This window comes from Triturus cristatus, chromosome 9 (assembly GCF_964204655.1).
Source record: "Triturus cristatus chromosome 9, aTriCri1.1, whole genome shotgun sequence".
In the NCBI taxonomy this organism is placed as follows: domain Eukaryota; kingdom Metazoa; phylum Chordata; class Amphibia; order Caudata; family Salamandridae; genus Triturus; species Triturus cristatus.
Window position 1 is genome coordinate 1,171,915,640 of NC_140592.1, and position 26,636 is coordinate 1,171,942,275.

Genomic DNA, 26,636 nt, shown 5'->3' on the forward strand with positions numbered 1-26,636 from the left:
AATGTGTGCAGGTTCGTTATACAGATTACTGAAATATTTACAAAAGGCGTCGTTTATCTTTAATTGAGTGTGGACTATGCACTCTTCAGGTACATTAATCCGGGTGATAGTGGGAGGTGTTGGGCTGTCCCGCAATATCCGGGCCAACATCGATCCAGACTTATCAGCCTCGGTATGTTTCAATTTTGTAAAAGCCCTATAGTCAATGACCCGGAGAGTTTCAAGAATCTCAGCATGCTGAATGCGTGCGTCCTGTAAAGGGGCCTGCTTGCCTGGATCCCTTGCGGCAGCGTGTTCTAACTCAGTCATTAGGTTTTCTATACGGATGAGGTTTCTATGGACCTCCTGCTGAGCCCCCACTGTTGACCCAATTGCTGCGTCCCTCACGACCACCTTGAGTGCGTCCCATTCGATAAGATTTGAGGAAGCTGTGTTCCAGTTCTCAGAAAAATAATGTGTGATAGTTGCAGATAGCGCGGTACGAAAGGGGGCATCTTCCAGTAGTTGGGGCCACAGCTTCCAAGTGATGTCTAACATTTATAGTAAGTTTCACAGATTGGTGATTGTTTGAGCCGCCGACATGTGTTTCACCCCTTTAGCACAAGAAGAATTTGACAGATACAAAATGGAGGTTGACTCTCTGAAGAAAAGAATTGAGGAGGCACACTGGGAGGATTCGAAGCAATAAAAATTAATTATGAAATTCTCAACAAAGTCATTGATGACTATGAAGAGGTTATTATTCAAAGAAGAAATAGAAAATTCAGATGCAATCTAACCGATCATCTACTGGGCCGTTTCTACACATTTGCTAAAAAATACATTAACATCAAGATGACTATCAATCCAACAAACCCAATCAGCTCCACCGAAACTATTCCTTCCCCAGATGTGGAATTGTCACCAGAAAGTACGCAGGCATCGTCTAGGAAATGAGCAAGACAACCGCACAAGACCACCAAATACAAAAACTTAAGACACGAGTACACCAAGGGTGCAGACAAGGGCCAGGAGCAAAGAACTAACCAAGACCCAACCCCAGACAACCAACTAGTTGTTAATCTGTCAAATTGGACACTAAATCAGCCTCATAGCCAAATCCTGAGCAAGGGTCTTTCATTTTGCCCAACAGCAAAATGTGATCTTGTGCAAACAAAGCTGATCTCTTTAAGTTCATGAGAAAATTAAAATTGCAATCCTTCCTTGCAACACTAAACATCAACCACTAAGTTGCAACTAATTGCAAACAAGCAATCTCACCGTTCAAAAGTTTGAGACCATTCATTTGCTTACACATTTATCTGTGAGGATGAAAGAGAAGGACTGGAGTCACTCTCTATAACAGCCTCTGAATGAGGGATTGATATTTTCAATTCCAAACCAATGACTATTACCTAAATCATATTTCACATCGATTCTACCCCCAGGAAACACATTAGATCTATTATTCGTGGATGTGATGATGGACCTGCATAAAGAATACCAGAAATACCGATCGAATAGGAAATATGTACCCTCAAACATCACACAGAAACAACGACAAGCACTCAAAGAACTTCAGAATGATAGAACCTGATCATCAAAGAGGCCGACATAGGGGGCAATGTGGTTCTTCTGAACTAAGAAGATTATCTAAGTAGCAAATAAACACCTTGATGATAGTAACTGCTATAAGAAACTCCAACATAATCCAACTAAGCAGATACAAGACAAATTACAACACCTACTTGCCAATTGGTTCAGCAAGGACCTTCTCGCACTTGAAGAGAAACAACTTCTTTTCACTGAATACCCAGTGATCCTGACTCTATACTTGCTGCCCAAAAACCACAAACCAGGAATAAATACCCAAAGGCAGACCAATCATTGCAGGCATTGACTCAATCTGTTTAAAACTAGGCGCACTCATTGACGTAGAACTACAACCTTTCATGAAAGATCTACCATCCTTAATGAAGGACACAAAGGACATTCTTCAAAAACTTCAGAGCATCACCTGGCAACCTGACTACCTCTTGACAACTATAGATGTGGTCAACCTTTATACCCCCATAAAACATCAGGATGGAATTGAAGCAATAAGAAAGTGCCTAGGCTCAAGATCAGTACATTATTTAGGGAGAAACCCGATGATCATTGACATGCTGGAATTCTGTCTAAAAAACAACTATTTTCTGTTTAGAGGGGAGTTCTATTTACAGATACAAGGGACAGCCATGGGGGCTCATTTTGCCCCACCGTACACCTGCCGCCTGAAGGGGGAAGTTGAGCGACAATGGCTATGGAATGAACAATTCGAATACCTCTCCAGAAACATTGATTTTTGGGGACGGTATATAGATGACATACTACTCAGCTGACAAGGATCTGAGATGCTTCTCAATCACTTTATTGGCAGCCTGACACCAAATAAGTAGGGCATTGATATAACACATACTATCTCCAGGAAAGAAATTGAGTTCCTGGATCTCACACTGTATGTAGACAAAGACTCCCTTCATACAAGAATTCATAGAAAGAGCACGGCCACCAATTCTATTCTCCATGCAACCAGCTGTCACCCTCAACATACTATCGCCAACCTCCCGAAGGGGGAATATCAAAGAGCCCACAGAAATTGCAGTCAACAAGAAGACTATTACCACAAATCTACCGAGATTACCAAACGACTTTACCAAAGAGGCTTTAACCCCACAAAACTGGCTCAATTGCAACGCCTCTACTCACAAACTGACCGAAACTCCATACTGTATAACAGAAAAACGAAGGAAACCAAACCAACCATTCACTTCACGACAAGATACAGTAATGGTCAGCACTACATCCAAAAAACACTAAAGAAACATTGGTCCCTTCTTATCAGCAACCTGACTATCTGATGTCATAAAAGACTCACCACAGTTCAGCTTCAAACAAGCACCAAATCTCAGAGATAAATGATGTCCCTCCTTCCTTTAGGACAAAAAGGATGTGACACCTTATTTCAAAAACCCACTGGCTTTTACACCTGCTCAGAATGCTCAATATATAAATTAGGCAGGTCCAAAAGGAGTAGCAACAATGGTCCCCTTCACCGAATTAGTGACTTTATAAACTGTGAGAGTAACAATGTAATTTATCTTATCTCTTGTCCATGCAATCAATGCTAAATTGGGAGCATGATCAGGCCTTTAAAAACAAGGATCCAGGAACATTACCATAACATCCACAAAAATGATCTGAAACAACCTCTGGTGGAGCGCTTTGAAAAATACCATCCACACCAACGTACTTTTTTGTTCTGTGAGCTAGCGAAATTGAAACACCACGCATGAGGTGGCAACTTGGAACTTAAAATACGATGACAAGAAAGTGCCCTAATTATCCATTTTGACACGGTGGCCAAAGGCGTAAATAAAGACTGAATGGCACTATTGGCTCTAAACCAGCATCACAAATAATCATCAGGCATGTTTCCAGACTCTGGTGCAAAATGATAATGGTAACTGAATATGCCTCAGATAGTTCATACTTAAAAAGAACAAAGTGTCTCCTACCTGTCTCACTGACTCAATACTCTGTAGGATTGCATGTACCAGAACGCCGCCCAGCGACGAGAGAATGCAAGATCAAAGCAATTGACTCTGGAAAATCAATAACACATTATTGTGATATCTGGAAGAACCCTCGCAGTGATTGGGGTCATGAAATTGACTCTAGCCATTTAATAACAGTTCACTGGTACATCAGGAAGGAACCTCACTCTGACTATAAAGACGGCTGTACTAAATGGAGAAATAGCACCCACATTCCACAACCTAAGGGGACATGGTTTAGGACTGATCCCAGTATAACAATAGTAGACTACATGATAGTCACCTTGACTCTCCAAACTATACAAAGAATATAATTGAGCCTCACATGAGTTCCCGAAAAGACAACATTTCCCACAATTTTCTTCTTTCTGGCCTTTTTACTGTAACTTTCCCTCTCCCTCCATTCGTTCCTATTTTCTTTACAAAGAGATACATTTTACCTGAACGAACTCCTGAATGACAGTATTTCCCATATCTTCCGCCTTCTATCTACAGTTTCACCCCTATGGCTCTGTTCTTCTCATTTTGTTCAATATTAGTGTATCAAAAAGATTATGACCAGTTCTTGTTTCAATCGTACACTTCTTCTCCATACTGTTTTTTTGGTGTATCCTGTTGATAACGCCAGATTCTTATCTTATCTTACCATCTATTACCACTCATAAGAATCCTCAGGTCGACTGGATCTTTTAATCTGCTGTGGAGTGTAAAGGGGAAAAAAACTATTTATTTGACCAAAACCAATAGCCAATCAATACCAACTCTGAAGAATCACTGACTCCGAATTAAGTTTTAAGGGATTTATTACAAAGCCAAAAACAATTGAATATACAAGCACCTCATGACGAGGTTCAAGAAATACATGGGCACTAATACAAAGTTTAGTCTACACAACAACCTAATTCGATGAAGCGTAAAAAGGATAATACATTTCAAAACGATTAAACTTGCAATGATTGCTCCAATATCTAAGTCAGTCTACATTAGGCTGCAAAAGAACCAATTAGTCTGTCCCTACACTAACACTAAAGTGGCATCCCTACTTAGCATTTCCCAGGCAAAATCAAGAAAAGGTGTCAGCTCGTGAAGACTTCCTAAGAAGTGCATTCACGCTAAAAGTCGGTAACCAAAGCGTCCAAACTAATTCTAAGTTTCCTTCTCTGTTCTTTCCCTTCTCTCATCTCTCTACCTCTTGCTAGCTGCTCTGCTCCCTTCTAACCTGCATTCTGCCTCTCTTCCCTCGGGGCACTATCCCTAATACAAAATGCACATCATGAAAGACATGCCTTCAGAACACCTCCTCTGGGTGTACACCTTCAGGTGGTAGCATCTTGTCTAGCAACGGTCCATGTGTCCTTGGATCCCAGGCTCTTCCAGCGCAGAAAGTATTGGCCCAACCATATCTGCATTCCTGTAGAATATTGTAACTATCCTCCTTCATATCTAACTCCAAAAACAAAAGGTTAGTCTTTGCTAACAAGGATGATGTCCTTGCACCTGCAACAGAAGCTTGAGAAACCAAAATCTTTGCACGCACACCATCCTACCTGAATTTCTAAATGAGAGCTCTCCCGGAGAAAATACATCTCGGCCTGCACAATTCAGCTAACATAAGAAACGCGAATAGGCCTTCTCATAGCTATATGTGATCGTTCCATTAGGCCTTTATACAATAAAATTACACACATTAATAAACATTACATCTATAAGCACTATTTTCCATTACACTTGATACATAAATAATCATTCCTACGCGAGCAAACTTAATATGGTGCACGTTTAAATCTAATGCATTACATTACACATGAACGAATTTGTTAGGCACTTGCAATAAACAATTACATTTAAAAGGCATTTTACTCTTTCAGCTAACACGAAATACATTTCAAACACATTCACAATATTTATTATTGCATGTTACTCTTCTAATGATCATCTGTTAATGAAACACAAAATATGCGTATATATATGTGTGTGCAGCTAGGCATGATTATGATGCACCCCTACAATTTTCAAAACCCCACGGCGCTCTATCACTGTCTATATTTCCATGCAGCAGGCCGGACATTTAACAATCCCTGCAATATCGAAACTTAGATGATATACTTTATCTCCTTTCTACAGTAATTCATTTATCCCGCTTAGACCACTTGAAAATGGCAGATCCCACTTCCACCAAGGTAAAAATGAGGACAGGTAGACGTCTATATAAGCATCCAGCTGAAAAAGGATACACTACACACACTGTAGCCAATCAATTGATTCTAACAGGCACATAACTCAATCGCATTAGGAACCAACTTAATATGGCGCCCAGTTTTTAGGCTTCCTGGCTGAAGGGTTTGTCCCATCTGTCCTTCCTCTAATGTATAAACATGGTGCCAAAAGTCACGCCGCTAACCACCGACGCACACCAATACATGGGACTTTTTCCTGGACCCAACACGTACAGATACACTTATTCTGTGAGTACCTCAGCCCGCGATAATATTTAGTCAAAAAGTGACCCACACGAGATCACTACATGATGTCGAATCACAGCCTATCTTATGCAATTGGATCTCATGCGTAGTTAGTATTGGTTTGGCTGAGTCCACATCCAATTGCCATACGTGATGTTACTTCTCACCGAGGATCCCTTTTTAGCTTGGCCTACCCGACTTTGTCTACTAACTCTGGACACAGTCATACACATGACGCTGCGCGCCACCTAAGTTTTCCTTTTAACTCGGCCTACCTGACTGCGTTTGCTAAGGCTGGCCACAACCATACATGACCACCCATGCACAACGCACTAATATAGTGCAGCAGCCACTCAGATGGTCTTTAAATGTTAAATGGCATATCCATTGAATACATGAACCCGGGCTGTTCTTGTACTCTTGGTTTACATTATGCTTATCTTTCCTAGAAATTAGATTAGTACAATATCTTTGGGAGGCATGCTATTTAATACATTAGAGCAGTGGTGGCTCCTCCGCTAAGGCGAAGGAGCGTCTCTCCACTGCTTTTTTGCAGTGCAAAAAAGGAAAAATAAGATGATAATAACTTGCGTTATTATAATTTTATTTTGTCCTGCAGCTTTGTGGGTGGGCTGCTCTCACACAGGAGCAGGGTGAGTGGTTTGTTCAAAATTGTTCATAACAGAGGTATAGAATGTCCAAACCTCAAGTAGCATTCCTCCTACAAACAGAAGGGGTATTGCTCTCCAGGGAGAGAGAATTGAACCTTGCAACTCAAATACTTCCACCACAATCTACCCCACTCCAGCCTACCTAACTCTACCCCAATATACCCCACTACAATCTATCCTGCTCCACCCCATTCCACTCTAAACACAATCTCCGAAACTCCACACTACCTCCATCTACCCCACTACACTCTAAAGCAGTCTACCCCACTCCACACTACTCTAAACCAACCTACCACTCCACGCTACCCCAGTCTACCCCACTCCACGCTACTTTAATCTACCCCATTCTACTCAACTCCAATCTACCTTACTCCGATCTACCCTACGCCAGTAACATTTAACCATGCTAAACAGCAGCCACACTGGTGTATAACAGGGTTAAAACACATTGTCAAAGCTAATAGCTCTTGCAAAGCGAGACCTATCGGCTTTGACAGTGCTTTTTTTCATGGTTCCTTATGGTTTTCAATTTTCACTGTAAAAGAAGTGAAAATTCAGCTAGATGTATACTTGCTTAGTCACATGAACCATTGTATAATATGGAACCCATCATGTTCCCATACAGACATTTTCCATTACCTCACTTCTAAAGAATATATTTCATTACTGGGAGTCTGGGCCTCTTTTATTCATTCCTCTGTGAACGCTTACCCCTAAACTCTCTGCTTGCAACAGCTTCTAGCAGCAGATGGCCTTTGTCCTTTCTGGATTTTGGTCAGGGCCCTTACTGGCCTTTAAATGTGTGCCAGGAACTCAAAATAGACTGTTCCCGCGCAGCGGGTGCAAAGTTAAAAAGAAATGCAGAGTTAGATGTCCAGTTGCATTCTTTTATATGAGTTAATGCGCCGTACATGTTTGCTGCAAGGGTTGGATGCTCCATGCTGTCATAAATCTAGTTTTATTACCGGTGCGACAGTCCACTTCCTGCATCTGCGTGTCATGCCTGTCTTACTAACGTCTCCCACAGGTCCCCATTCATGAATCTGGTAACTGAGGTTATGCACATACAATCTGCTTTAGAATTTAGTGAACATGTGTGTACACAATGGTATACTTATAAATATAGATATATGTATTCAGATATTAAAAAATATATGCATTCATTTTATTTTACAGTTTTATGTAGCGCAAACTAGATCCGATGAGCTTACACATGAACTGTTATAGTGCATAAGCAAATTCTCTTTTGCTCCCTCACGCTCAACGCCAGTGGCGTAACGATAATTGAGGGGACCCCCCAGCAAGGTACGTGGAGGGGCCCCCTCCAGACTCTATCAGGAGCTCCCTGGCCGAAGTGCTGTGCTGAGGGGGCCCCCTGGAGCTTGGTGGCCCCCCGCACTGTGGGGGATGCGGGGGCCTGTGTTACGCCCCTGCTCAGCGCTGCCTACATGGAAGGAGGCTACAGCACTTCCTGCAGCAGAAGCATGTCTGGTAAGGTATCACAGAACGCACCTCCATTTGCATCAAGCCAGATGGTGTTCAACGGGGCCGGGTGGGAGAGATCCTTAAGCGCTTTGAGCAGAAGGGCTACCGACTGGTGTCCATGAAGTTTATGCAGGCCTCCAGTGAACTTCTGAAAGAACATTACATTGACCTGAAGGATCGCCCGTTCTACCCTGGCTTGGTGCCATACATGGGCTCCGGCCCTGTTGTGCCTGAGGTCTGGGAAGGATCTAATGTGGTGAAGACTGGCCGGGTAATGCTGGGAGAGACCAACCCGGTTGATTCCAAACCAGGGACCATCCGCGGAGACTTCTGCATCCAGGTTGGCAGGAACATATGCCATGGCAGTGACTCTGTGCAAAGTGCCAAAAAGGAGATCAACCTGTGGTTCAAGCCAGAAGAGCTGATTACTTACACCAGCTGCGCCAACGAATGGATCAAGGAGGGGAACTGAGGCTCACGGTCCCTTCATCGCCTCTTCGTTTAAAGGCCATTCCCTGGAGGGAGCCCCTTATGCTTTTGTTGCCTTGTAGTTCTCAGCTCGAAGCAATTTGTTCGTGCAAAAGAGGAGGCTGAGTGTCTCAAAACATACAGGCCTTAATTGCGAGTATGGTGGAATTCAATGCTGATATTTCCAGCAGCCGAAATTACCGATGCTGGTTGGAATCTCCAAATAGAATCCTTGCAAATAGGAGTGAAACCCCTCGGAATGGGGAATAACCGTGTAGACCCAGATAGATTTACCAGGTAGCATTCTGATAAGTATTTCCTATTCACAGGGGTTTCACAAAGACATTTATCACCTGCTTGGGGCAGATGGTTATTGTCAGCAAGAGAACTGTGTAGGGCGCGGGGAAGAGGGAATGATGCAGAGTGTATGGAGGGAATGGAAAGATGTTGCCATGCAAGAGGGGCGCATTACATGCTCCCACTGTTCCATGGCTGGTGGTCAGGTGGTGGTTAGAAACATAAGTCCAGGCTGCACTACAGCCCTTTCCCTGTGTAATTTGATCGGCCAGTGTCAGCCCATGGCCTTTGAACCCCTGAGAGTTCTGCTTCGCCTGAACTGCTGCCTGTGGCGGCAGTCATGTGAAGTTTTAAGCAGATGCACGGTGAAGCTGCTGCAGATCAGAGCTTATAAATTCTCCCTACTTCCACGGACAGAGTAAATCCACAGTCACACGCACATACACTCATCATACGCTAGGGCCCATCACACTAACATTCATTCTATTACTCTATCCATACTAAGTATACGAGATAGCTCCTAAATCAATCTGCACCTAAACTGAGGTCAATGTAACCTAATTGATATGTCTTGAGTCATGATATAAACAATAAGTACACATCTGAAATCTCAATAAATTGACAAGAAATAACCACCCGACACTGTGATTCAAACAAAGGTTATTTTATCTAAATTAGTTTAAATGGAAAGTCATTGAATTAGCAAAAATCATTATTCTCATAGTTACCTATTCTAGCTAAATGTCGTATTTTGGTCAGGACAGGTCTCTCAGTAAAGACTCCCGAGTCGCCGTCCTCTCAATCAGCGTCGATCCTCTCGAGCATAGGCTCGGGAAGAAGTGGCCTTAGACCCTCTCTAGTCTAACAGTATTTATACTAAAACTTACACATAAAAAGTTACAAACAAACTCTAAATGTCCGTTGTTCGTTGAGCAGAGCGAGCAGGAAAGGATGTTGACTCGCAACATTTAAAAAACCTCCGCTCTCGAAAATCTCAAAAATAAAAACACGGAAGAAGGAAGCACAAACTAGTAAATGCAACATTCATGAATGCTCTTCCTCGGAATCATAGCGAAACCACCGCAAGTTTATCAAAGTTCATTGTGGCTTTTGTTCTCTCCCAAGGATAACTGGTGACAACTGGCGTCAAGCCCAGAGCTGCTGTCCTCACGGAAACTTTTAATACAGACGGAGGCCGAGGTCAAGATTTCAACCATATTCAGCGAGGCCTCTCTTCGTATTTCCAGCAACTCAAATGCAGGCTGTAATTGTCGGCCATCTTTGACTAGGCCAGAATGGACAATCTTAATCAAAAGAGACACAAAACAACGTTACTACATCGTAATGATTATACAGTGTTAATTCCCACTAATACCCTTATGTGTATGTAATTATCTAGCCATTTGCAACAAAAAGAAGCATTAAAACATATTATTTTAAAGCGCAGACAAATAACAAATAGCACTTTAGCCACACATATTTAATAAATTTGCTCACCAACTTAGTTCACATATTAATAAGCAACATAAATGCATTCCCACGTATAACTCTTTCATTAGTAAGTTTGATTAGTCAGAAACTTCAACAAAATTAATATCTAGTAATTCATTATTAATAATTTTAATTATTACATTCAAAAAACATGTTCGGGTTTTGACAGAAAACCCTGCTCCAGCAAAGCTGCATCCCACATACCATGGATTCCATGTTCATCCATGCTGACGTTTTCAGTCCCTGGACCCACAGGAGAAGTGGAAACTAAATGCAGGCCAGAACACCCCAAAATTAAACACCCATTCCCTTCACACTATTTGCAAACCCCACAAATGTCCACCCTTTTTTGCCATCTGCTGTATGTGTACTTTATTGTATTTTACACTGCAATAGCAACTCTAAGTTGTGGGGGTTAAATTGCATTTTCCATTAAAAATTATTTTCTGCTATGTGAATAACTTTTCCTTGTTTGAGGAATCTTCACAAAACCTCAACAAACTATGTAGTCAACTTAAAGCGGTTTTGATGCATACTGGTCATTAAAAATTGAAAATTGTTGGAGGGTACTCAAAATGTACTCTTCGCATTCAAAATCTCATTAGGAACATGTCGCCAAGGTTTCAGGAAAAAACTCTCAAAGGATCAACACTCAATGTGGCATAAAGACAGACCCCTATTTTCTGAGAGTTTTGAATATTTCATGTAGTAATGTTCGAACCTCTGCCAAATACACAAATCTAAAAAAAATGCATGAGGCATTTTCACACTAAAGTCACTGAACATATTGTGACCTAAGCTTTTAATCGGAGCTTGCAACATTTCTGGCTGATAATAGATGAGCATTTTTGTTCTGCATCCATGGCTAGGCCCATGAAGCCTGTTCTATGAAAACATGTACTAAAGCCAGGAGAGATAAGATGAAAAATTCCCATTACCATGAGATAATGAGTCACACACCCAAAGGGGTGGTAACATTTCCTTTGATCAGTATCAAAATTTGCAAATTCCTGATGTGAGCTGGGCCAGCCACTGGCCAACACAGCAAGTCACATCATCCCGTCCCCTTTTCCAGCCATGGCCTGTGTGAGTTGTGCTACGTACACCAAGTGACTCGAGAATCCTCCCCTTTCCCTGACCTGTGCCAGCTATCTCACCCAACAGCCTGAGGCCATGATGCGGTACCACCTGGCTCTAGTGCACCTCCTTTTGCAAGGGTTCCATTGTCAACAAAACTGATGCTTCCATGTGCCATCCAGGAGTTTCTTTCCTCCTCAAAGGCCAGTTTTGTGCCACATATGTCACCAGTTAGCCTCCTCTCAGCCCCTTTGACTTGCGTGGAGTACCTTAACAGATCAAACACAGCTATCATCACTATTGTGTGACACAGTGGAGCGCCCATCCATCACCGCATGGTTTCATTTAATATTAAAGCAAGCGACAGTAGCCAGAGCTCACTCACAAGCCAGACCTAACAAGAAGCATACACAATATAAACATGAAGTGTGCATGGTCATTTAATCAGGAATTCAGTATATTAATTAACTAATTCATTTATAAGAAGAGTTCCACCGTCTGTGGCTATTGGTTGAACAAAGACTCGAGTAAAACAAAGCCATCTTTCTCTTTCAAGAACTTAAAATAGGCATATATAGTTATATTAACGTATTCATGCCCGTGTGTATATGCTGACGCCTGCATAGGTTTGGAGATAACAAGCCTCATATAAGAGAATAATAAATAAATACATATTTTAGTGTACTTTTTTTTTTCTTCATTTCAAAATACTTTATTGATTTTCAGAGGGAAGACAGAAAAAAAACTGTAACAGGGTTAATATAAGATATCTAAGGCAAAATTATCACATATACAATCATAAAGTGAGGTTATTACGTCTACATGGGTATCAAGAGACTAACCACAGTGATCAATAAAAAAAGAAGAAAAGACAGGTAGAAAGGAAGGAAAAGGGAAAGAAAGAGAAGAGAAGGAAGGGGAGAGCAAAGGCTAGTCGAGTGATAACATTTATTTCTAAAATTCTATGCATATGTTGGCACAAGAGCAGTCCGAAAGTGATAGACCTAACATATAACAGCCTAGTACAGGTAACAATAATTAAATACAAATGTTCAAGTGATACATCAGTAAAGGCACAGTGTACTATTAATAGAAAATTGAATGTGCATAGAATGCCTGGAATTACTGTTTAACAAAAGGCTAGTTATGCTACTTAACAGGAATTCAGGCATCCCAATATAGTCTTACACAGTGTTAGTTGGGGAACCATTAACATTTCAACCAAAACAAGTATTGGCAAAGCCAATAGCTCTGCCATTGGCTGCATACTTTGTGGCTTAGACAGAGCTTTTTAGGTATTGCCTGAGCCAGCGCATGCACTGCCCTGCCGAGACATTTAGGAGTGGAGTTTTAAAAGTCCGACCACAGCTTTGTGTGGTATACAGTGTGCGGTTACGCGCACAGGCACGAGCAGAGGCGCCATCTTGCTTTCCTCTCACTCGGCCAAGCGCGCGCGCCTTGCTTCAATGCCCCTCCCCCACCACAGAGCGTGTCTCGCAGCTTGTTATCCTAAGCCTCCAATCTCTTCATTTCCTCACCGCCCTACCACTTCTCCTCTTCCCACTACCATTCATCTCCTTTGTTCGGTTACCGATTTTACGTCTCGCTCCCCTCGTTCTGTTTTTTTATCACCACCTCTAAACCTTTCGCCTCTTCTTTCACCCTTTCGCTTCCCCCTCTCCCCTCCATTGAAGGTGTCCCTTCTGTCTCCCCTCCCTTGTGTCTCTCCCCTCCCCCCTCCTCTTGGCTCCGAGTGCGAGTGTTACTGATGCGCGCGGCGCACCCTGAGCTCATGGCCTGAATCCGTCATGTCTCCCTGATGCACACTGTTTATTTCTGCAAGCAGTAAACTCGTGACACACACTGACCCTGGCCGGAGCGGGAGCCAAGCTCAGTCACACTCCACAATGCACTCACCCGTTGTGCAATCTGCCCACGTAGAAATTCACACGTAATGACACACTTTCGTAAATATCACAACACAAGAGCTTCCCCTGCTGCACTCACAGTCTGGCAATGTGAGCTCGAGAGCTTCAGGGGAACTATGCTGAACATGTCCAGATAGATGGAAGGGAACACTGGAAGACGAGAGAGGGAGACTGCAGTTGCCATTATCATTAGATGGGAGGGTGAGGTGTCATTAGGGCCACTGGAATTACATAGCAAGACAGCACCAAATTATGAAGCAAGGTTGACTAAATTATGTGTCAAGAAAAGACACATTCTGCGGCACTATGAGGCACATTTTTAAAATAGTATTACTTCTCCAATTTTTCATTTTTAGGTTGGCTGTCGCATTTTTTCTATTTATTTGCTTTATGGTTGAAATGTTTTTATTTATTGCAATTCAAAAACAGCATACAATATACATATAGCTTCCACCTTGGTAAGGCTGCGATATAACCACTGATCTAAGTGACTGTAGAGCACCATCCCGCCAGTGTGCGCTTAGCTGACAGATAGCACGCTTGAATTAACAATTAAATAAGAGAAAAAGAATAAGAAAAAAGAAAGAACCCCTGGTATGCCCCCTCTCCTCCCCCTCTGCCCCCCCTCCCTATTTGTGCTCCACGTCCATCACAAAAGCTATGCTAAGCCCTCCCTACCCTCTCAGCAATCCGCTCATTTTGTCTCTGTAAGACACAACAACCGGAGATAGCGGGGGCATGTGACCTCCCGGAATTCGGCCGCCAAAAGCGACAGAAATGGTTGCCACAGCTCGTCATACCGGCTTCTCTCCCCCGCCATTGTAAGTGCCAATTTCTCCATACCAAGGACATACCACAGGCGGTGCAGCCAGCCTGTAAATGTTGGAACGTTAGGGGTGCACCAGTGCGTAAGTATGTTTTGTGTTGCCGACCCTAGTGCTATGGCCATCTGTCTACCTCTACGACATTTTAAGGGATGGGTCAGAGAATTAGGGAGACCTAACAGTACATAGGCTGGAAAGCGTGGTATCTCAGTCTCAAAGTGATTGTCCACCTCATCCAGCACCTGGGTCCAGTAGGGTTGTACGTGTTCGCACTCCCAAAGTAAGTGTACCAGGTTGCCCACCTATCCGCAGCCCCTCCAACACATAGCCTCTCGGGCTCTGTCTATTGTATGCAAGCGTTCCGGGGTTTAGTACCAGTATGTCACAATCTTCATAAGTGGCTCCGTGAGCCCCATGTGATACACAAAGTGTCTGGCCCTGTAATATATTCCCTCCCACTCTTTGTGGCTGAGTGTCCTACCCAACTCACGCTCCCACCGCTCCCTGCTAGGGTTGTGTATGTGCGCGTGGTTGATCTGTAGCCGCTTAGAAAGGTCGGAGATGAGATTTGTATCTGACGTACGGGTGACAAGCCATCTTTCGTAAGGGGAAAGGCACCTGTCCGCCTCAGAGCGGACCTGTGGTTGAAGCGCCCAATGCCGTACTTGTAGATATCTTAGTCTCTCTGTCTCCGGGAGCCCAAAGTCCTGCTTTAACTGGGCAAACGAGTTGACCCCTCCAGTGCCATAGATATGATACAGAAACCGGCAACCAGCCGACCTCCAGCCCGCAAATGCTGCCTTATCCATTCCAGGGTTGAAATCAGGGTTGTCAGCCAACGGGGTGAGTGGGGAAGGGAAGGTTGTGAGTTTGTGTTTAATGTTAGTGGCGTCCCAAACTTCCAGGGGGACCCTCGTGATATACGAGGCGTAGAGATTAGGGGGCCTATGGGGCTTGCGCAGGAAAGGAATTTCCTGCAAGGGTCGCGCCGCCACCGCCTGATCTTGAAACAACCAATGTTTCTCCGATTCCCATCTGCTCCACTCCACCAAATACCGTAACTGTGCTGCCTGGAAGTAGAGCTGGAGATCAGGGACTCCCAGCCCTCCGTCTTCCGGCGCCAACGTCACTAGTGCCAGTCGCATGCGAGGTTTCCGACCGTTCCAAATAAACTGGGCCAAGTCAGATTGCGTCCGACGAATCCACCCCACAGGTGGCCTCAGAGGTATAGTGATCTGTGGCAGAATGGTCATTTTGACCGCTGCAATTTTACCTAGCCACGAAAGGGGGTAGTGTTTCCATCGGCCAAGCTCTTGACAGATCTTCCGGCGCAATATCGCATAATTAGTATTAACCACCTCAGGGAGGGAGGGAGCCAGCTGGATCCCCAGGTACGGAATTGTATCCGTCGCCCATTGGATAGGGAGCAAGGTTTGTAAGTGTTCCCAGGTGGGACGTGACAAGGATAGATCTAGGGCTATGGATTTGTCAGCATTCACCTTGAATCCAGCAGCTCGGGCAAAGGTGTCCAGTTCTACCCAGCAAGCCGGCAATGCACTCCTCGGCTCCGCGAGTGAGACCAGCACATCATCTGCGTATAAGCTAATCGTATGGACGTAGCCCCCGAATTTGATCCCTTTGACCTCCGGATTCTGCTGCATTCTCTGAGCTAGAGGCTCCATATATAGGGCAAAGAGAAGGGGCGACAGTGGGCAACCCTGCCTCGTACCTCGTTCAATATAGAATCGGGAGGATGTGCAACCATTCACACGGACCGTGGCTGTGGGAAACCTATAGCAGTTGAGTACATATGTGCGAAATTGTTCCCCCATCCCCACCTTTTCTAATACCTGCTCCAAGTAGGGCCAGTGCACATGGTTGAATGCTTTTTCAGCATCGATGGCTAGCATCATGTACTCCCCCGGAACCCGGGAAGCCTTCTCAATAAGATGCAAGATCTGTTTAGTATTATCCGATGTTTGCTGCTCCGGGATAAACCCGGCCTGGTCCGGGTCGATGAGTCCTGGCATATGAGGGCCAAGACGAGCAGCTAGAATCCCCGTATACAATTTAAAATCTATATTGAGAAGGAATATTGGGTGATATGCTCCGCAACGAGATCTGTCCTTCCCGGGTTTAGGGATCACCGCTATGGAGGCCTCTAGGAGATCACTTGATATCGCCCCCTGGACGGCAAAGGAGTTAAACAGCTGGACGAGAATCGGAGCGAGCAGAGTGCAAAACTTTATGTAAAAAATAGCGGAGAAGCCATCCGGACCGGGGGCTTTCCCCAGCTTGAGATGGGATATAGCGGCGATGACCTCTTCCGTCTGAATGTCTCTATCCAGATGAACAGCCTGAGCCTTTGTCCATGCAGGCAAGGTAACAGAATCCAGAAAGGTCGCCCCCTCAGAGTTGTCTAACGAGGCCCCCGTGTAGAGGGTGGCATAAAAGTCACGGAATGTCTCCGCTATAGCACCATCTTCAGACATGCAAGTGCCATCTGAACAGATGAGCTCCTTGACTCCGTGCCGTTGACGAACCTCCCGCTAGCTGGTGGCGCACAGCTTTAAGCTGTCGTCACACCCTCGGGGCTCCCGTCCTCTGGTGCATCTGCTCCAGCTCTCGAGTCTGTTGTGTGAGTTCCTCCCTTTTACGCCCACACTCCTTATTGTCAGCCACGGAGACCGTGATGAACTCCACCCTGATAACTGCTTTCAATGCCGCCCATTTTGTAACAAGTGTGGTGTCCGTGTTTGCGTTGTGTGAAAGGTAGTCGTCAATGGTGTGCTGAATGCGTGTAACAACGTCCTCTCGATGTAAGAGAGTGTCCCTGAGTCGCCATATCCTCGCCGGCCGTGACAGGGGTGGTAGGGTGAGGGTGGCAAGCATCGGAGCGTGATCCGACAGTGAGGCCACCCCTATAGCGACGTCTGTCGTGATTGCGCGCACTGGAGTAGATGCTAAAAAGTGATCCAGTCTAGCATAGGTCTTGTGCGCATTGGAATAAAATGAATATTCCCTGGCTAGGGGATGAAAATGACGTCAGAGATCGCACAGCCCAAGGTCATGTAAACGCGCAAGTCCCTCAGTTGAGATTGCCCCCGATTGGTGAGTGCGGTGGCTCGATCTTTCCTTGCCGTTATCGAAGACCAGGTTCAAGTCTCCCCCGAGAATAACATTGCGATCTGTTGTGGCAGTGGCTTCAGCTAGGGCTGAGTACAAGAACCGTTCCTGGCCTTCATTCGGGGCGTACAAGGATCCGATGGTGAATTATTTATTTGCTTTAGTAGTATTCACATCATGCCCCGCTTTAGATGTTTACAGCTGCCGAGATTGCTACAAAAGTAAATAAATGGAAAAAAAGTGGGTAGACGCCGCATTTCTTTTCCATTTATTTACTTTTGTAGCAATCTCGGCACTCCGCGCTTTGGCTTTAAACTTCTAAAGCGGGGTGTGATGTGAATATTACTAAAGCAAATAAATAGAAAACATGCGACAGCAGCCCGCCTTATAACAATTAATTACTTGTGTAGAAATTGTTTTCAAACAGGCAATGGACACCCTTCATGTTTTAATAAGGTGGCCGCACTGCCTTAGTGTATTATTTATCAACACAGCGCCTGACGCCCTTTTTCATGGGCTGCTCAATACTCTTCTTTCTGTCTGTGCATTAAAAAGCCTTGGAATATGTCCGTAAATGTTTCCTAAAGCAAGCATGTATCCCTAAATCACACTGCATGACCCTGTGTGTAGTAATTGCATAACTCTTCAATCCATGGTGGCACAGCACCCAGAATACTGTGCTGCATGGCTAAACAAACACTTAACCTCTTCCATGCTCATGACGTCTCCCGGTCGTCATGAGTCACGATGGGCGTGTGCGGACGACGGCCGGGAGACGTCATGACCACGCCCGCGATTGGAATGTCAGCACTGCGGGAGCGCTGCGGCGAAATTTGCGCCGCAGCGAAGAGGTTAAAAGGTCCCAAAGGCGAAACCTATTGGCTATGCCAATGCTTGTTTCGTTAGTGAAAGGTTTTTGTAAAAGTTTACAACAGAATCTATTCAAATACGGGCAGCCAGGTGTGAGCAAGCATGTGAATGCACGGGGAGCTTGAAGTGGTTTTTGTCATATTCCAAAAACAATTCATAGATAGCTGCATTGGGATATTGTGGTTGTAAAAGCCCTTTAAAGATGGCTCCCTATGTGTGCACACGCACACATTTGGCACCATCATAACGTAGTTTAGCAAAACTACTTAACCCAACAGACAGAAGAGAACACAGCGTAACATATCAAAGACTTAAGTAACCGAGGGACTCTGGCAGCAGCGACATGTAAATGCGTAAAATTGTCCTACGTCTGGGGATATCAGTCTAGATCACTTTGGCTCTTTACATTACGTGCTGAGCTCAGTTTCCTGCAGATATAATCTGCCCAATATCAGAAGCACAGGATGATAAATCAGCAATACAAATTAACCGGGGTAACGCATTTCCTTCTTTACAAAAGCACATTTAAAAGTGTATTTTTTTTTAATTAATTGTCTAAAAACCGTTCATTGAAGGCCTTTGGAGCCTACGATCTGCACGCTCTTGGAGACCTCATTTTTGAATGTCTGATACTTTTGCAAAGTAACAATTGTCTTGGCTGTGTCCAGCCGTGCAGAGTTGCTGTGTGACACACTTTCATAGTAAAATGTTCCTTTGAAGACAACTGTGGCTGCAAGCTGAATGCACATCATACCGCCCATGTCCTTCTTCCCCCTCACCTTTTACGGTGACATTGACTTTCAGTATAGATGACAGATTCACCCCCCTTTAAACTGAAGGCTTGAGTAATAGTGAAAGTTAAAAATGAGTGGATGTGATTTTGCCACCAGCCCCTACCCCACCCCTTGAAGTGTTAATTCAACAGTGTGTCAGCATCATCTGCACCTGAAGGTGATAGGAAGGCAAACATTTACTAATCAATATAATAGAGTTTAAAAATATATAATTGCAGTATGGGGGTAATCTAAACATTGGTAAACACCTCGGACCCTGTTCACAAATGTAAGATTTACTCAAGAATAAACTTACACTTGCCCTTATGTGTAAGTGTACACTTTTTCGCTATTCACCATTTCTAAATTTAGATTTACACCTCAGTGTTGGCTTACATGCCTCCAACCCCTCAGTTCAGAGAGTTGAGATATGTAAGACAGAATTTATGAGGCGCATTCACAAACTGGATTTTGTAGCATGTGAAGTAGTACTACTACCCACATACCACAAAACGCTACTCACAAACCTACATGCAGGCGCCTCCAACTCTTCTTCTCCTATCCTTTCTTTGTGGAGATCTCTGCCACGTGTGGTGTGTGAAGATCTTTTCACACATAATTAAACGTCTTGGTAGTAAATGTGGGAGAGACCGGCCGGCAGGAGTGGCTTGAAAATCTGGAATACTTGCTCCTTAATTGGTGAGCTTTTGGCGAGGGTAAGGACGAGTTTGGGGGATGGTCATGCAAATTCAAACAGCCATCCACAAAAAGCAAGACCATTGGTATTCACAAACTACATTTCTAAAGTTACTTCAGCAAAAACAGTCCCAAATAGTAGTGCATGTACTCCAGCTCAACCACTTCGTAAGTCTTGCACCACACATAGCAACTCACAGGTATTGCAGCTCACTTCCATCCATAAAACATATGACTAATGGAGGCATGGACACCCAATAGGAAATAATAATATCTAAATTAAATTATTTTAACTTTTAAATTAACCATATATAACAATTGCTCTTAGTGTTAACAATTAAATAAAATAGAAATTATTTGTTTATATTTAAAAAAATAATTACAATAAATATTGTAACTTTTAATATAAATTGTAAAATAATTTAAACCTCAACACATAACTATTAACCAAATTTAATAAATATGAATTATATTCTGAAAGTGTGGAAGTGAGGGTGTTTATTTCTACATTTTGACAAAAAACAACGTGTATAAATAAAATTAATATGATTTCATAAACATTTCATTTGAAGAGTTTATGTGCCATGATATTTAATTGTATTAGGTGCAGGTTACTAATAATTATTTTAAATTAATTGACATTTTTATTTTACATTAAAATATTTCATAAGAACTAATAAGCTTGATTACTTTGCCTTATACTTTCCCATAAGGATATCTCCATAAGGAGATCTCCACCCCAGGTTGCATTAATATTTTTCTAACATGTGAAAAGTTCCTAAAAGTAATGTTACACTCGTGAATCCTGTCTTACATGTATGCTCCCCCTGAACTGAGGGCGATGGTGACATGTAAGTCTGCACATAGGTGTAAATCTACACTAGGAAATGGAGAATTGCGATGAAGTGTAAACTTATACCTGAGTACAAGAGTAAATGTAAATGTAGACAAGTAAATTTACATTTCTGAATAGGCCCTACAAGAGTACAGTTAGTAGTATATGAGTAGTACTACTGTAGTAATACTTTACACCAAAATACAGCTTCTGAATCAGGCCTCTTTTGACAACATGATATATATTTAGATATTTAAGGCCTGAATCCCAAAGGTAAACTGACACTTTTGTTTACAATTTTGGGGGTATTTACAAATTACACGTTAATAGTAAGTTTATGACTGTGGAGACTCCGCAGTCTGGGAGGAAAACTCCACACCTAAAAATATAGGGCATGCCTATCTTGTTGAATGCGTACTTCTCCGCTCGACTGCAGAGTCTCCACAGTCAGAACCTTACTATTAGCTCATAGTATGTGAATACCAAAAGAAATCGTAAACTTACACAGAAGTGTACGTTTATCAATGTGAATCAGGTCTTTGACATTTCGCACTTACACCAACATTACATAGAGTGATTTTAATTGCTTGTGTTCCAACGTAAATGCACAGAGAAAGCAGGCACAGGCATACATAAATGACTGATCACTGCTTTACATCTAACAGGAACAAGCGTTTGTTGTATTGTATGAATCCTAATGTAAAGCATTTAGTTTAGTTAATACTTGTACGATGAGATGACATCTTTAAGATGATGCATTGATTTGTTTTATAAAATAATCTATCCGTATTGCTTCTTTTATATCAAACTAGTTTCTCAGATGAAAATCAGATTCACTATCTACATTTTTTTTTATTTTTGCATTCTGGTATTCTAACAAAGTTGCTTTTGTTAAAATCTTTAAGTTCTTCTATATCACTTTAAGGGGAAACTATATGAAAAGGTTCAATTAATGAATTTAAGCCAACCTTCCTAATTCAAAAGGCAAAGGTGTGCTTCTCTCCAAGCCTGGTGGGGAAGAAGCTGCTGGAGTTGACACTCTCTGGGTTATTCACAAAGATAACTTACATGTGTGACTAATTTACACATGTAATTTACTCTTACGCTTTTAAGTAACTTAAACACTTTTGTCTATTCACAAAATCGGAGTGTAAAGTTATGCAAAAGTGTAAACTTAAAAGACTCCACCCCCTGTAAAGTGGGATGGAGTCAAATGTATAAGTGTAATTTACTACTGTCAATAAAGAAACAGCAGTATGTCCATCCCACACATGGCCAACAGAGGGACCTATTCACAAATAACATTTTGTAGCACATTTAGCAGTACAAAATAGTACTACTTAAATGAACTATAAAATGCTATTTGCAAACCTACAAGCGTTAATCCCCACCTCTACCGCTTCTATCTTTTCTCTTCGGAGTTCTTCACACATGTAAGTTTACCACTTGGGGGCCGATTACGATGCCATAGGAAATGGCTCTGACCCTCAATGTTCGTTCGCATCCTTCAGGTTGGGACCGACAACAGGAGGTCGGTCGGTCCCAGTTCCCAAATGATGTAATCGGACCCTTAGTAGTAAATGTGGGACAGACTAGGGTAGTGGCTGGAAAGAGGGGAATATTTAGTACTGAATGTGAACGGATTAGGAAGGAGTAGGATGGATTTGAGGGAGGATTAGATAGATGCATTCACCCACCCACAAAAGAATAAGCTTTTTTGCATAAGATAAGATAAAGCAGTCTTACAGTCACAGCTAATGGTGGTGGCAAAGCGCCCAAGATCCTTCCGCCATTGGAGTCAGGACGGTAGTCTTTGTCCCTGTGCAATCACATTTGTGGTGTCATCTGAAAGGCATCCCGGGGAGTGGATGGGGATCTTATGATCTCTGTGGAGCATGATCTCTGGATCTCTAAATCAGGCCTCAAGAATGCCGTACTCGGACAACATCTTTAACACGAAAAAGACTTAGGCAAAGCTAACAGCTGAGTTTATTTTATAAAACAAATGGGAATCATGACATACTAGTTCAAGAAATTCAAATAAAAAAGGGCATTTATAGGTAGCAGTTGCTATCTCGTACGCATCCATTTGATATCCACGCGGACCGTTCAATTACTCAGTAGCTTAGTGATGTCCTCTTAACTATGACATATTTATCTGTGAACCTAGATGAACACATTTGAAGTCACAAGCATCAATTTGAGCTCCTATGCAGACCTCCCTTACATCTGCGATCGGCTTCAGGCGACTCTGATGTATAACGTGACGTGTGAATATACACCTAAACTTTCAGTGGAAAGAATGTCTAAAGTAAAATAAAATTCAAAGGGAGGAAGGCAGAGGTCGCGACCTTTGCCCCAGCCTACCTGGATGTTTGCTTCCACCTAATCCACGCCTTTCAGCTTCTGCCACAATTTCTCAGATCACATCGCAGAGGAGGGTGAAAAGTTTAGGACTGTGGCTAGGTCAGGCCCTGAGTTTGGAGCTAATGTTGTAGAAGGAGTTATGTACATGGCAGGACACAGCCCTTTACCATAGTCTGCTTTGCAAATGGGATGTGTGCTGGACTTCTAAGCAAACTTTAGGCCAAACTTTAGATAGTGAAGGAATGCGCTGCCGAATGCCTATGATCAGAGGAAAGGTGTGGAAGTCAAACACCACTACAGTCAGACCCAAGTGAGAATTATAAGGTGTGTCCAAACACTTACTGCAATACCAGCGCACGCTAGCAGTGCAAAAGAGCAAAAAAGAAAAATACGTTCCGTTTCACTATTTTAGTTCAAAGCAACTGTAAAATTTCTGGCATCTTTTTAAACCACCACTAAAGTGTTGTAGAAAAATGGCCAGAAATGTACAAAAATCATATTTTCCTAGATTTGTGGCTGTTACTTATAACTCAACACCTGCGGATTGTAGTCACGTGACTGTTACACAATTCTAGGACTGAAGAACATTTCCCCTGGTTTTATCTTCACACTATCTTTTTCATTGGTGAAATCATTCGACACGGTTGGAAAATAAGTGTTAGGTTTGTAGCACTTTTCTTTAGGGATGCTCTGGGCCAAATAAGCGCGTCACGGCTCGTCGTCTGTTTAATAAGAGCACAGAAGCGGCGTGGGCTCCATGCGGTTGCATCTGCAGGCATTACAGGAGGACATGATGGCCAAGGTCCTGATAATGGGAACTGGTCCATATGGGGGTAGGGCGGGATTAGGGCTGAATAGAGCGCTGATGGTGTTGCAAGCCTTTGTCCAGGAAGTCTTTGTATAGGTTTCTAACAGCGGAGGGATATTGGTCTCAATTTATCAGGTGTCATTAGAATCCTAACTCCGAAATATTCGATGTAATCTGACGATAGAATAAGACCGTGAGATGTCATTATATCAGCTATACTCTCTGTCTTATTAGGAATGCTCAGTCCCATAGACTTAGAGTAATTGGCCTTGAGCCCAGGTACATTTTCAAAACTCTGGAGCTCAACCATCAGTCCCGGAAGTGATGTTTCAGGATTAGTAATTGAACATAATGTATCGTTTGTGAAGATGGTGACATTCTAAGTTGATGCGTGGGCCTGTGCTGCTTTGATATCAGGATTCATGTTTATTTTTTGGACGAGGGGGGCCATTGCCAGTGCAAATATTGATGGAGAGAAGGTTGGGGTGACCCTGCCTTGCTCCCTGGTCAGCTTTAATGGCAGCTTTTTAGGTCTAGTCTAGCAGTGGCGGCTCCGCCGCTAAGACGAAGGAGCGTCGCCCCACTGCTAAAGAAGAAGGGAAAAATACAATTATAATAACTTTGTTATTATAATTTTATTTTTCACTACGGGCTGAGTTACAGCAGGGATGGTGGCACAGGAAGAGGGGTGGTTTGCACACTCATGCAATGTGCTTATTCTTCCGGGAGTAAAGGACAAAGCTGGTAACACCTCTGTAAACCCGGAGATCTCCTCACACACACACAGTTGTTTAGCAGCTAAGAATGTTGTTTATTTGTTTTAGTCTCTGCTGACAGAAAGTCAAATGTTTGCCTTTATTTTCTACAAAACATACATAGAATTTAACTTATGGAAGGGGAAGAATCTATCCTACCTGTTTCTGAATTTCATTGGTACAGAGACTTCTCCAAGTCCAAAGATAGTCAGAGAATAAAAAAATAGAGACTTTTGATGGCCAGAGACCTGATCTTGACAATTGAAGTGACAGAATCCCCAGACTGCTCAGTGCCATTTCTGATGGATTAACACATTCACCGAGGAGATTTATCCTGTGTTTTTAAACCAAAGACAGTCTGGTTTTTTTTTGTTACCAGAGTTCCAGTAGCGGCTGGAGTCCGGGCTGAGTGGTGAAGAGGTGGGGAGTAGGATGGGACAAATGACGACAACAAAAAATAAATAAAACAATAACTCACCTGCCGCATCGACTTATCACCACTCTCCTGCACTTCACCAGCACAGGCACCCAGAATCCCCTGCGGCCAATCCTGACGCTGTTCTCATGCTGCATGAGAGCAGTATCAGCATTGGCTTGAGTGCCCTCGATTTGCAATCCCAGAGAAACTGGGAGTCTGTGCCTGCTGTCTCCAACCCAGCAACACTGCTCAGGTTGGAGACAGCTTCAGCGCGCATGTCGGTTTGGCCGTCCTGAGACGGCCAGCCAAACCCACATGCGCACTGAATATACATCGATTTGCAAGAGTATTACTAAAAGGCGTTGGTGATTTGCAAGGTGACATGGGATCATGTGGATGTCCACTTACAAGCAAAAGGCCTTTCCTTTATGGACAGTACTGTAATGGGTCTTCAGCAGTGTTCTTCCATGCTGGTTACTGTTATGAAAATAAGATGAGCGATAATACGTCAGAACCACAGCTTTAGAATTTGTGCCCTATTTTTTAACAAGAATCTGTCCTTGGGTGGTCATCATGAGTTGGTTTGCGGTAGTGCACTTACTTCTGTAGAGACCTTGTTTTAGATCTAGTCGGGTGCATGGAGGACGGTCATCAGTACCCTTGGTAAAAGCCTTTAGGGCAAAGGTGACCCTATTGCTCTTTATGCCAGTGATAAACTATCTTAGTTTTAATATGTTTGAGGAAGGCACACATTGGTCTTACCATGGCCAACTACATCGTAGTCAAGCTGAACATCTGAAAAAAATCATTTAAGTGTTTAAATATACAAAATTATGTTTTTTCACGCTTGGGAATTTGAAACACACAAATAAGTGTTTTCATTTTTGCTTTGAAATTGATTTCTTGGCAACCATCATAAGTTCAGATCTTGGCCCATTCTAAAGGTTGTAGACAGTGAGCTCCTTCATTCCTATTTGTGAATACAAGACACTCTGAATTGTTTCCAAAGTTTTAAATGTTATTGCCCATGATTGCAACACACTGTTCTTCCTTACGTGTGTGTTATGCCATTTCTCTCCAAACCTTCGCCAAAGAAATTGCTGTCAAGATTTACTGTGCTTAAATGACATTTCTCATGAATGCCTCAGTGGCACAACTTCCTGCATGTCCCTGCCTTTTCATTGCTGCTCGAGCCCAAGAAAGCTTTCCCTGTCTATGGGAGAATATGGTTTCCAGGAAGGGTATTTAAACTCGGTTTTGGTACTCTGAGACCTCATGCCTTTTAACGGTCTTAAATTCACGTAACTTATAAATCTTAGCTAGTCAACGCTGTTTGTGTCTTTTATACTTGTAAAGAGAAGAAGAAACGAATAAAGGAATAATTGTGAAACAACACCTGCTTAATGGACTGATATATTATATGATCTTAAAACAATTTTGTGGAGTGCTGGATCACAGTGTTTTGTTGACATATTGTAGGATCTTTGATCCTAAGGGGGTTTAGGGGTATTTAACCTCATTATCCTTGGCACCCGAAGAATATTAATAATTTTGACCTGACTAAATGATTTGGTGCATTTAAATTTCTACCTGATACCCCGCCTTTTTTGTGTATTGTAGTCAAAAAATATAGAAGCCTTGTGAAGAATGCTTCAATGTTTCACCTTCCTCAGCCCTAAAAGGTCCGAATGCTCATCAGTGAAAGAATGT

The 26,636-nt window shown here is 42.9% G+C and overlaps 1 pseudogene; it reads left to right on the forward strand.

The window, feature by feature from the left end:
* Positions 1–8,279: 8,279 nt before the first annotated feature.
* Positions 8,280–8,694, forward strand: LOC146799576 (nucleoside diphosphate kinase B pseudogene; annotated as a pseudogene).
* The last annotated feature ends 17,942 nt before the right edge of the window (positions 8,695–26,636 follow it).